Here is a 12,903-nt window from a genome sequence, read left to right on the forward strand (position 1 = left end):
GAATTAATTTCTCTACCATAAGCCGCCTCCAACATCGTTTTAGAGAATTTGACAGTACATCCAACCGGCCTCATAACCGCAGACCACGTGTATGGCGTCATGTGGGGGAGCGATTTGCTAATCTCAATGTTGTGAACAGAGTTCCCCAGGGTGGCGGTGGGGTTATGGTATGGGCAGGCATAAGCTACTGACATTTTATTGATGGCAATTTTAATGCACAGAAATACCGGCTGCGATCCTCAGAACCATTTTGAGACCCATTTTTTAAAAACTTCTTGTCAATAGGGAGGCGCTGTTTTCACTTTGGAAAAAATCGTGCCCAATTTAAATGGCGTCGTACTCTGTTCTAGATCATACAATATGCATATTATTATTACTATTGGATAGAAAACACTCTGAAGTTTCTAAAACTGTTTGAATTATATCTGTGAGTAAAACAGAACTCATTTGGCAGCAAACTTCCATATAGGAAGTGAAAAATCTGAAAACGAGGCTCTGTTTCAGGGCCTGCCTATTCAACAGGCTTTTATTTATCGATATGTAATCACTTCATACGGCTTCCACTAGATGTCAACAGGCAGTGGAAGGTGGAATGGGGTGTCTAGCTTGATCTTGATCTTGATCCGGCATTTTCTGTGTCTTCGACGGCGCGCGAGGGACCTCAACATTGTCTTCTGAAAAGCGTTCGGTATACACGGCGAATATCTCCGGCTCTGATTTTATTTGATACATATGAAAATAACATCATAAAGTAGGTTTTTTCAACCGAGTTTTATCAGTTTATTCAACGTTTATTGGGACTTTTGGAGTTTTCCGTTCTTTGCGCCAAGAGAGGATGGGAATGTTAGCAACCTTGGCTAGCATTGTGGCGCGAATTCGACAGAAGAAATGGACATTCTAAAACCAAACAACGATTTATTCTGGAAATAGGACTCCTTGTACAACATTCTGATGGAAGCTCAGCAAAAGTAAGACAACATTTATGATGTTATTTCGTATTTCTGTGTAATATGTTGATGCCTATTCTCCGCCGTGTTGGTGAGCGCTGTCTCACAATAACCCAAGCTGTATGTTGTGGTAAAGTTATTTTTAAAAATCTAACACAGCGGTTGCATTAAGAACCAGTGTATCTTTCTTTTGCCATACAACAAGTATTTTTATGTAAAGTTTATGATGAGTTCTTTGGTCAGATTAGGTGACCGTCCAAAATATCTCCGGACATTCTGGGGAAATGTTGCTACGTATTCACAATGTATAACCACGATTTGCAGCTCTAAATATGCAAATTTTCGAACAAAACATAAATGTATTGTATAACATGATGTTATAAGACTGTCATCTGATGAAGTTGTCCAAAGGTTAGTGAATAATTTTATATCTATTGCTGGTTTTTGCGAAAGCTACCTTTGCGGTGAATAAATGCGTTTGTGTGTTTGGCTATTGTGGTAAGCTAATATAACTCTATATTGTGTTTTCGCTGTAAAACACTTAAAAAATCTGAAATATTGGCTGGATTCACAAGATGTTTATCTTTCATTTGCTGTACACCATGTATTTTTCATAAATGTTTTATGATGAGTATTTATGTATTTCACGTTGCTCTCTGTAATTATTCTGGCTGCTTTGGTGCTATTTTTGATGGTGGCTGCAATGTAAAACTATGATTTATACCTCAAATATGCACATTTTCGAACAAAACATAAATGTATTGTATAACATGTTATAAGACTGTCATCTGATGAAGTTGTTTCTTGGTTAGTGACTAATTTTATCTCTATTTTGTCGGTTTTGTGAAAGCTACCTATGAGGTGGAAACATGGTGAAAATATGCGGTTGTGTGTTTGGCTATTGTGGTTAGCTAATAGAAATACATATTGTTTTCGCTGTAAAACATTTTAAAAATCGGAAATGATGGCTGGATTCACAAGATGTTTATCTTTCATTTGCTGTATTGGACTTGTGATTTCATGAAAATTATATTATATGATATCCCTGTCCCGTTAGGCTAGGCTATGCTAGTCAGCTTTTTTGATGAGGAGGATCCCGGATCCGGGAGGGTGATGAAGTAGAGGTTTTAAGGTATCTTTGACCTACATATGCATATCTGTATTCCCAGTCATGTGAAATCCATATATTAGGGCCTAATGAATATATTTCAGTTGACTGATTTCCTCATATGAACTGTAACAGAGTAAAACATTAGAAATGGTTGTATGTGGCCTCCCGAGTGACGCAGTGGTCTAAGGCACTGCATCGCAGTCCTAGCTGTGCGACTAGAGATCCTGGTTTGAGTCCAGGCTCTGTCGCAGCCGGCCACGACCGTGAGACCCATGGGGTGGCGTACAATTGGCCCAGCGTCGTCCGGGTTAGGGGAGGGTTTGGCTGTCAGGCATGTTCCTGTCCCATCGTGCACTAGCGACTCCTGTGGCGGGCATGGTGCAATGCACACTGACATGGTCGGCAGGTGTACGGTGTTTCCTCCGACACATTGGTGCGGCTGGCTTCAGGGTTAAGCGGGCGTTGTGTCAAGAAGCAGTGTGGCTTGGCGGAGTTTGTTTTGGAGGACGCGCGGCTCTCGACCTTTGCCTCTCCCGAGTCCGTACAGGAGTTGCAGCGATGGGACAGGACTGTAACTACCAATTGGATATCACGAAATTGGGGAGAAAATGTTCAAATTGTTCACTCAGAGATTTCTGAGATGAGGTACCCCAGTGTTGGACTGGTGAATTCCGGAATCTACTGGCAAGCCATGAAAAGAAGGTTTAACCCATACACCACCATCAACCCCTGTTATTTTACCACAATGAATTTTCCCACCTCTGGTCTCCCTGGTGACAGTCCTCAGCCCAGTGGTCCATGCTAACCAGAGTAGCGGGGTAGCAGGGTTTCTGTGATGGAGTCTTAATTACCTGGCAACCATGTGGTTCCTGCATTGTCTCCATAGTAAACGGATAAAAGAGGTCGGATGAAATGGACAAAAGGGCGCATGAAGTGGTGTTTGGCCCAGTGTGTCACACCCTGATCAGTTTCACCTGTCCTCGTTATTGTCTCCACCCCCTCCAGATGTCGCTTGTTTTCCCAGTGTATTTATCCCTGTGTTTCCTGTCTCTCTGTGCCAGTTCATCTTGTATTTTAAGTTAAGTCAACCAGTGTTTTTCCAGTTCTCCTGCTTTTTGCATTCTCCTTTTTCTAGTCCTCCCGGTTTTGACCCTTGCCTGTTTCTGGACCTTGTACCCAACCATTCTGCCTGCCTTGACCACGAGCCTGTCTGCCATTCTGTACCTCCTGGACTCTGATCTGGTTTTGACCTTTTTGCCTGTCCACGACCATTCTCTTGCCTACCCCTTTGGATTAATAAACATTGTTAGACTCCAACCATCTGCCTCCTGTGTCTGCATCTGGGTCTTGCCTTGTGGCATGATACAGTGAGGGAGGCAGGAGTTGGATATTATCTAGGTCTATTAGTTATTGTCACGATCTAGAGAGCCACTGAGTATACGTTTCTACAGTTGGGAAAACTGGGGCTTGAATCAACTTCAAAGTCCCTTTGCCTAGTTTCTTACTGTGGCATGTTCATTTTATTGTAGTACCTCACAATACTCATGGAAATAAAAAGGTATTTCTTTCCCTGCTTCACTGAAATGATGAGACTTGGTTATCAGAATTCTACTTCATAAAGCCTATTCCCAATAACCTAGCTGACCATAACGTTACTATGTCCACAAAACAATGGACCTCAATGCATTTAACCTGTTATGGCTGAAGGGGCAGTATTGAGTAACCTGGAAAGAGGTGCCCATTTCAAACGGCCTCGTACTCAATTCTTGCTCGTACAATATGCATATTATTATTACTATTGGATAGAAAACACTCTCTAGTTTCTAAAACCGTGAAACAGAACTCTTTCTGCAGCCCATTTCCTATCCGGAAGTGAGATTTCCAAAAGCGAGGCCTTTGTTCAAGAGCTTGTCTATAAAAGGGCATGTCACTTGGGACTATAGAAACACGTCATACACCTTCCCCTGGGTGTCAAGCGGAAGTGAGAGCAGAAATGAGTTGATTATCTTGTTCTGAGATTGAATACATCCTCTTGGAATGAGAGGTCCGCCATAAAATTTTTTTCCGAAGGCGCGAAGTTGAACCTGGAATCGCCTTCTGGAAAACTGTCGTTATGGGTGAATATGATCTCCGGCTTAGATTTTATTTGATACATGTCACAATATCATCCTAAAGTATGTTTTTTCAACATAGTTTTATTATATTATTGAAATTTATTCGGGACTTTAGGCGTGATGCGTTGTATGAATTTGTTCAAGAAGGAGAGGTTAGCGCCGCATGGCCAGTGTGCTTGCTAATTCAAGAGGGAAAGAGTTCGTTCTGGATCCAAATAAAGACGGTTCTGGACAAAGGACCCCATGTACAACATTCTGATGGAAGATCAACAAAGGTAGGACCCAATTTGGGATGCTATTTCATATATCTGTCGAACTGTGCTATCGCTACCGATTACTTGGAATCAATGCTGTTGTGTGTTAGCTATTGCAGTAAGCTAATATAACGCTATATTGTGTTTTCGCTGTAAAACACTTAAAAAATCGGAAATATTGGCTGTATTCACAAGATCTTTGTCTTTCATTTGCTATACACCATATATTTTTCTGAAATGTTTTATGATGAGTAATTAGGTAGTTGACGTTGGTGTCTGTATTTACTCTGGCTACTCCCGTGCTATTTCTGACTGTAGCTATGATGGTAGCAGTAATGTAAAACTGATTTATAGCTCAAATATGCACATTTTTCGAACAAAACATAGATTTATTGTGTAACATGTTATAGGACTGTCATCTGAGGAAGTTGTTTCTAGGTTTGTTTGGTTGGATCTTGGTTAGTTAGGTTGGCTTTGTGCATGCTACCTGTGCTGTGAAAAATGTCTGTCCTCTTTTGTATTTGGTGGTGAGCTAACATAAATATACGTGGTGTTTTCGCTGTAAAACATTTTAAAAATCGGACATGTTGGCTGGATTCACAAGATGTTTATCTTTCAAATGCTGTATTGGACTTGTTAATGTGTGAAAGTTAAATATTTAAATAAATAAATCGATTTTGAATTTCGCGCCCTGCACTTGAGCTGGATGTTGTCATAAGTGTACCGACCTCGGGCTTGCAGCCCTAACAGGTTTTAACATTGAGTCAGCAGCTGAGAAAAGCACTGAGACTAATGAGTCGGAAGAGAGGGATTTTCTCCAGACCCCCGACGAGGCCCTCATCCCCGTCAGACGGCGATATCGCAGGAGATCAGGGTGCCTTGTAAGGATCCGGCGACGAGTGGCTAATCTGCCTTTGCCATCAGTACTATTGGCCAACATACAATCGCTGGATAATAAAGTGGACGAACTACAACCACGTATATCCTACCAACGGGACATTAAAAACTGTAATATCTTATGTTTCACCGAGTCGTGGCTGTACCACGACATTAATAACATACAGCTGGCGGGTTACACACTGTATCGGAAGGATAGAACAGCAGCCTCTGGTAAGACAAGGGGTGACGATCTATGTATATTTGTAAATAACAGCTGGTGCACGATATCTAAGGAAGTCTTGAGGTTTTGCTCGCCTGAGGTAGAGTATCTCATGACAAGCTGTGGACGACACTATCTACCAAGAGAGTTTTCATCTATATTCTTTGTACCACCACAAACGGATTCTGGCACTTAGACAGCACTCAATGAGCTGTATAAGGCCATAAGCAAAAACCCTCATCCAGAGGCGGCACTCCTAGTGGCCGGGAACTTTAATGCAGGGAAACTTAAATCCGTTTAACCTAATTTCTACCAGGATGTTAAATGTGCAACCAAAGGGAAAAAAACTCTCGAACATATTTACTCCACACACAGAGACACATACAAAGCTCTCCCTCGCCCTCCATTTGGCATATTTTACCAAAATTATATACTCCTGATTCCTGCTTACAAGCAAAAATTAAAGCAGGAAGTACTAATGACTCAGTCAATAAAAAAGGGGTCAGATGAAGCAGATGCTAAGCTACAGTACTGTTTTGCTAGCATAGACTGGAATATGTTCCGGGATTCATCCAATGGCATTGAGGAGTACACCACATCAGTCACTGGCTTCATCAATAAGTGCATCGATGACGTCGTCCCCACAGTGACTGTACGTACATACCCCAACCAGAAGCCATGGATTACAGGCAACATCCACACTGAGCTAGAGGGAGCTTTCAAGGAGCGGGACTCTAACCTGGAAGTTTATAAGAAATCCTGCTATGCACTCCGACGAACCATCAAACATGCAAAGTGTTAATACAGGACTAAGATCGAATCATACTACACAGGCTCCGACGCTCATCGGATGTGGCAGAGCATGCAAACTATTACAGACTACAAAGGGAAACACAGCCGCGAGCTGCCCAGTGACACAAGCCTACCAGATGAGCTAAATTACTTCTATGCTGGCTTTGAGGCAAGTAAAACTGAAACATGCATAAGAGCATCAGCTGTTCCGGACGACTGTGTGATCACACTCTCTGTAGCATTCTGTGTGATCACTGTGTGATCACACTCTCTGTAACATTCACAAGGCCGCGGGGCCAGACGGATTACCAGGACGTGTACTCCGAGCATGCGCTGACCAACTGGCAAGTGTCTTCTGACATTATCAACCTCTCCCTGTCTGAGTCTGTAATACTAACATGTTTCAAGCAGGCCACTATAGTCCCTGTGCCCAAGAACACTATGATAAACTGCCTAAATGACTACCGACCCGTAGCACTCACGTCTGTAGCCATGAAGTGCTTTGAAAGGCTGGTCATGGCTCACATCAACACTATTATCCCAAAACCCTAGACCCACTCCAATTTGCATACCGCCCCAACAGATCCACATATGATGCAATCTCTATTGCACTCCACACTGCCCTTTCACACCTGGACAAAAGGAACACCTATGTGAGAATGCTATTCATTGACTACAGCTCAGCGTTCAACACCATAGTGCCCTCAAAGCTCATCACTAAGCTAAGGACCCTGGGACCAAACACCTCTCTCTGCAACTGGATCCCGCCCCCAGGTGGTAAGGGTAGGTAACAACCCATCCGCCATGCTGATCCTCAACAGGGGGGCCCCTCAGGGGTGCGTGCTCAGTCCCCTTCTGTACTCTCTGTTCACTCATGACTGCATGGCCAGGCATGACTCCAACACCATCATTAAGTTTGCTGATGACACAACAGTGGTAGGTCTGATCACCAACAACACAGAGACAGGACCACAACCTCTCCCTCAACGTGATCAAGACAAAGGAGATGATTGTGGACTACAGGAAAAGGAGAACCGAGCACGCCCCCATTCTCATGGGGCTGTAGTGGAGCAGGTTGAGAGTTTCAAGTTCCTTGGTATCCACATCACCAACAAACTAACATGGTCCAAGCACACCAAGACAGTCATGAAGAGGGCACGACAAAACCTATTCCCCCTCAAGATTCTGAAAAGATTTGGTGTGGGTCCTCAGATCCTCAAAAGCTTCTACAGCTGCACCATCGAGAGCATTCTGACTGGTTGCATCACTGCCTGTTATGGCAACTGCTCGACCTCCGACCGCAAGGCACTACAAAGGGTAGTGCGTATGGCCCAGTACATTACTGGGGCCAAGCTTCCTGCCATCCAGGACCTCTATACCAGGCGGTGTCAGAGGAAGGCCCTAAAAATTGTCAAAGACTCCAGCCACCCTAGTCATAGACTGTTCTCTCTGCTACCACAGGGTAAGCGGTACTGGAGTGCCATGTCTAGGTCCGAGAGGCTTCTAAACAGCTTCTACCCCCAAGCCATAAGACTACTGAACATCTCATCAAATGGCTAACCAGACTATTTGCATTACCCCTCCTTTTACACTGCTGCTACTCTCTGTTTATTATCTACCTACATGTACATATTACCTCAATTACCTCAACAAACCGGTGCCCCCGCACATTGACTCTGTACTGGTACCCCCTGTATATAGCCTCGCTATTGTTATTTTACTGCTGCTCTTTAATTATTTCACTTTTTCTTTTTTTTCTTAAAACTGCATTATAGTTTATTTACATTTTAGGATACCTGAGGATTAAATAGAAATGTAGTTTGAACAAAGTTTAGCTGCAGCTTTTTGGACTCCTTTGTCTGCATGTTGAACAAGTGGATTACTGAAATCGATGGCGCCAACTAAACAGACATTTTGGGATATAAAGAAGGATTTTATCTAACAAAACAACCATTCATGTTGTAGCTGGGACCCTTGGGATTGCAAAGAGAGGAAGATTTTCAAAAGTAAGTGATTTATTTAATCGCTATGTGTGATTTTATGACGCCTGTGCTGGTTGAAAAATATGTTGATGTGGGGTGCTGTCCTCAAACAATCGCATGATATGCTTTCGCTGTAAAGCCTATTTTAAATTGGACAATGCAGTTCGATTAACAAGAATTTAAGCTTTTAAACAATATAAGATACTTGTATGTTCATATATGTTTAATATCACGATTATTTATTTGAATTGCGCGCCCTCCAATTTCACTGGATGTTGTCGACAGGTGTCCCACTAGCGGGATGCCTAGCCTTAAGAAGGGCTTGTAAGTACTGCATTAGCATCGAATAGCCCCCGCGATATGCAACTTTCAGGGAAGACAGGAACCAATATACACAGTCAGTTAGGAAAGCTAAGGCTAGCCCACTAATTCGTGGGCTACAATACCTCTTTTGTCAATTGGCCTGGACCCTTTATTGCCAACACGGAGCCCCGCCAATCCATCATGACTGGTCTGCCGACGTAATCATCCAATGTGGTTTCAGCAGGCTTTTCTGTTGTGATGTCACCGAAGACCCATCTGCTAGCTCCGGCCCGCTAGCTTTCTGAACGCCGTGCCTCCTGCTCGCCTAGCATAGTAGCGACTACCGAACAGCTCCCTGACTCACCTATTGCTGCTCTTTGGACCCTATGATCACTCGGCTACATATACCTCTCTCTAATGTCAATATGGCTTGTCTTCTGCTGCTTCGGGTAGTTATTGTTTTATTTCACTGTAGATCCTTTAGTCCAGCTCAACATGCCTTAGATAGCTCTTTTGTCACACACCCCACACATGGGGAGACCTCACCTGGCTTAACTGGTGTCTCCAGAGATGCAAGCTCTCTCATCGTCACTCAATGCCTAGGTTTACCTCCACTGTACTCACATCTGTACATTATGCCCTGAATCTATTCTACCACCACTAGAAATCTGCTAATTTTATTCTCTGTTCCCAACGCATTAGACGACCAGTTCTTATAGCCTTCAGGCGTACCCTTATCCTACTCCTCCTCTGTTCATCTGTTGATGTAGAGGTTAACCCAGGCCCTGTAGTCCCCAGCTATTTTACACCTATTCCCCAGGCACTCTCATTTGTTAACTTCTGTAAACGTAAAAGCCTTGGTTTCATGCATGTTAACGTCAGAAGCCTCCTCCCCCCCCCCAAAAAAATCACTGCTTTAGCACATTTCGCCAACCCTGATGTCCTAGCCGTGTCTGAATCCTGGCTTAGGAAGGCCACCAAAAAATCTGAAATTTCCATCCCCGATATGCTTAGCACCCTGGCCGTCCTACAATCTAAGTTAGATGCTCTCAATCTCACACAAATTATCAAGGAACCTACCTGGTACAACCCTAAATCCGTAAACATGGGCACCCTCATAGATATCATCCTGACCAACTTGGCCTCTAAATACACCTCTGCTGTCTTCAACCAAGATCTCAGCGATCACTGCCTCATTGCCTGCATCCGTAATAGGCCCGCAGTCAAATGACCACCCCTCAACACTGTTAAACATTCCCTAAAACACTTCAGCAAGCAGGCCTTTCTAATCAACCTGGCCCGGGTATCCTGGAAGGATATTAACCTCATCACGTCAGTAGAGGATGCCTGGTTGTTCTTTAAAAGTGCTTTCCTCAACATCTTAAATAAGCATGCCCTATTCAAAAAATGTAGAACTAAGAACAGATATAGCCCTTGGTTCACTCCAGACTTGACTGCCAACAGCTCTGAACCTCCCACAGCAACTTGGCAACTTTAGTTCGTAGATAGAAAGTGAGATTAAAATGTATACGAGAAACAAACGAAAAAAACGGCTATTTACACGGGATAAGACACAGGATGAGACAAAGACGAACACAACACAACTGCTACGCCATCTTGGAACTACACTTTACCTCCCTAATCTTACTACATTTGCACACACTGTACATAGATTTTTCTATTGTGTTATTGACTGTACGTTTGCTTATTCCATGTGTAACTCTGTGTTGTTGTTTTTATCGCACTGCTTTGCTTTATCTTGGCCAGGCCGCAGATGTAAATGAGAACTTGTTCTCAACTGGCCTACCTGGTTAAATAAAGGTGAAATAAAAATAAATAAATAAAAGTAAGTCAGCATTTCATAGTAAGCCTGTTGTATTCGGCACATGTGACAAATGCAATTTGATTTGACTACACAGATGTAGAACAGCAGGCCACCTTCCCCAAGCCCTCATACTGACTCCCTCATCCTCTAAGAACCACTGGCCTTCACAGCAGGGACCAGGAGGTTCGGCAACTGGTGACAACAGACACGCCAGGTTCTATTTTTAGTCTTTGTTGTTATTTTGGAAACTGTTGTTTTGCTTGACAGAAATAAACTAGCTGGACTGCACAGGTTGTGTGTGGGCCCTGTAGGAACCCACCCACCCAGTCAGTCAACCTTTTGCTTTTATATTTACAGATAGTGTAGCGTTGTGTGTGTGTGTGTGTGTGTGTGTGTGTGTGTGTGTGTGTGTGTGTGTGTGTGTGTGTGTGTGTGTGTGTGTGTGTGTGTGTGTGTGTGTGTGTGTGTGCATGCACACGTGGCAGAAATAAGTAATCAGTTCAACAGCTTGTATCTTAAGTGCTATAGAACTTAATCCCTTTTATGTACAGATTATTAACGACAAGGTAATTGTGTAAGGGACATGGTTGGGACCAGAGGCCCACTTATTCCAGTAGTAACAAAGTAAGGGTGGAGTGGGTGGAAGCGGACCAGACCAGGGTTACTGTTCTGTATCTGGGCAGATGGATAGAGTCCCAAGATACAGAGCCCCTGGCTGGAACCTCCCCATTAAAACCTGATTACTTCTTTGCCTGTCATACATATTTCCTATAGTAGCAGGTATCACTATTGCCTAAGGTATTGCTTCTTCGGTAAGCACTGTGGCACTTCACATGTATTGCGGTGGCAATGGTCTACATTGGAACTCAACCCCTCCATAGAAGGATTTGTTTCTCCAGGGAGTCACTTTCTTCTAATCAGCAGACAGACTTGTTACCCACAACAAAAGACAAGCTGAGCTGGAAATTCACCAGGAAGCAAGGTGTCTAATGGGGATATGGTTTTGTTTGAGAGTACCTTTAGACTCTTTATCTTGGGACTATATGACACAATCTCAACCAACTGCACTGTCATGCCAGCCAGAGACAAGAGGCAGTACAACCTGTCCAACTATTCACTCATCTGTTGAATGTACACACACACACACACACACACACACACACACACACACACACACACACACACACACACACACACACACACACACACACACACACACACACACACACACACACACACACACACACACACACACACACACACACACACACACACAAGGCCAGCAGAACACACAGAGCAGGTGTGTGTGAGAGAGAGAGAGACACACACACACTGTGTGCTGTGGGTTATTATACTGTGTGTGGGGCAGGCCAGAACTTCAAACTGAAAGTGTATGAAAAGGCTGGGTGTCAGCCTGTCTGGGCATGTCATGACTGGCTGTGTTTGGTTTTGACGTAACCTAATAATGACAGAACGAATGACTGACTGACTACACAGAACCAGAGAGAGATTTCCAAAAACAGCTCAACTAAACAGTCCCTTAACCACAAACAGACGCATGACCACGCACACCATGAACACACACAAACCACTTATCTCATCCCTGTCCCACCTGCACCCATTAAACCTCTAAAAGTCTAAGCCTTTACTACTATAGCCCATAGAAATGCATTGAATAACACATTCATAAATGGCAAAAAATAAATCATAAGGAATAAGGTTTTGAAGTGTCTGTCATATATCTAGGAGATATACGAAAGCTCAGGAAATACTTTTGTTCTTTTGGATACATATTTAACCCCTTATTTTTGATGGCACAAAACTACCTCCATAGTTCCATTAATTAGTATGTGTTACCTTCAGACGAGTCCTGTTACACTTGTGGGGGTCTTAGAGCAAAATGGAGAACACCTTCGTGTTTGTCATGCCCTGATCTGTTTCACCTGTCTTTGTGATTGTCTCCACCCCCCTCCAGGTGTCTCCCATCTTCGCCATTATCCCCTGTGTACTTATACCTGTGTTCTCTGTTGGTCTGTTGCCAGTTCGTCTTGTTTGTCAAGCTTACCAGCATTTGTCCTTTCAGCTCCAGTTTTTTCCCAGCCTCTCCTTTTCTCACCCTCCTGATTTTGACACTTGCCTGTCCCGTGTCTGTACCCGCCTGCCTGACCACTCTGCCTGCCCCTGACCCTGAGCCTGCCTGCCGACCGGTACCCTTGTCCCATCTCTGGATTATTGACCTCTGCCTGCCTTGACCTGTCTCTTGCCTGCCCCTTGGACTATTAAACCATTGTTTATTCAACGTGTCTGCATCTGGGTCTTACCTTGATTCCTGATAGTGTTCGTAAGAGTCTCATATTTCCATACAGTGTAAGCCAAACCGTTCGGACGCTACAGACGTTTTGTTAGAAGACCGATTTTAGAGATGTCTCATGGTCTGACAAACACAGCTGTAGCTCGGCCACCTTCCACCGCAGAT

At 43.6% G+C, this 12,903-nt stretch overlaps 1 protein-coding gene across 2 annotated transcripts in view; it reads right to left on the reverse strand.

The window, feature by feature from the left end:
- Nucleotides 1-12,903, reverse strand: part of LOC139549347 (kinase suppressor of Ras 1-like) — a 58,690-nt gene that overhangs the window by 16,086 nt on the left and 29,701 nt on the right. The gene's annotated exons all lie outside the window — the stretch shown is intronic.

The sequence above is a fragment of the Salvelinus alpinus genome, chromosome 22 (assembly GCF_045679555.1).
Source record: "Salvelinus alpinus chromosome 22, SLU_Salpinus.1, whole genome shotgun sequence".
NCBI lineage: Eukaryota > Metazoa > Chordata > Actinopteri > Salmoniformes > Salmonidae > Salvelinus > Salvelinus alpinus.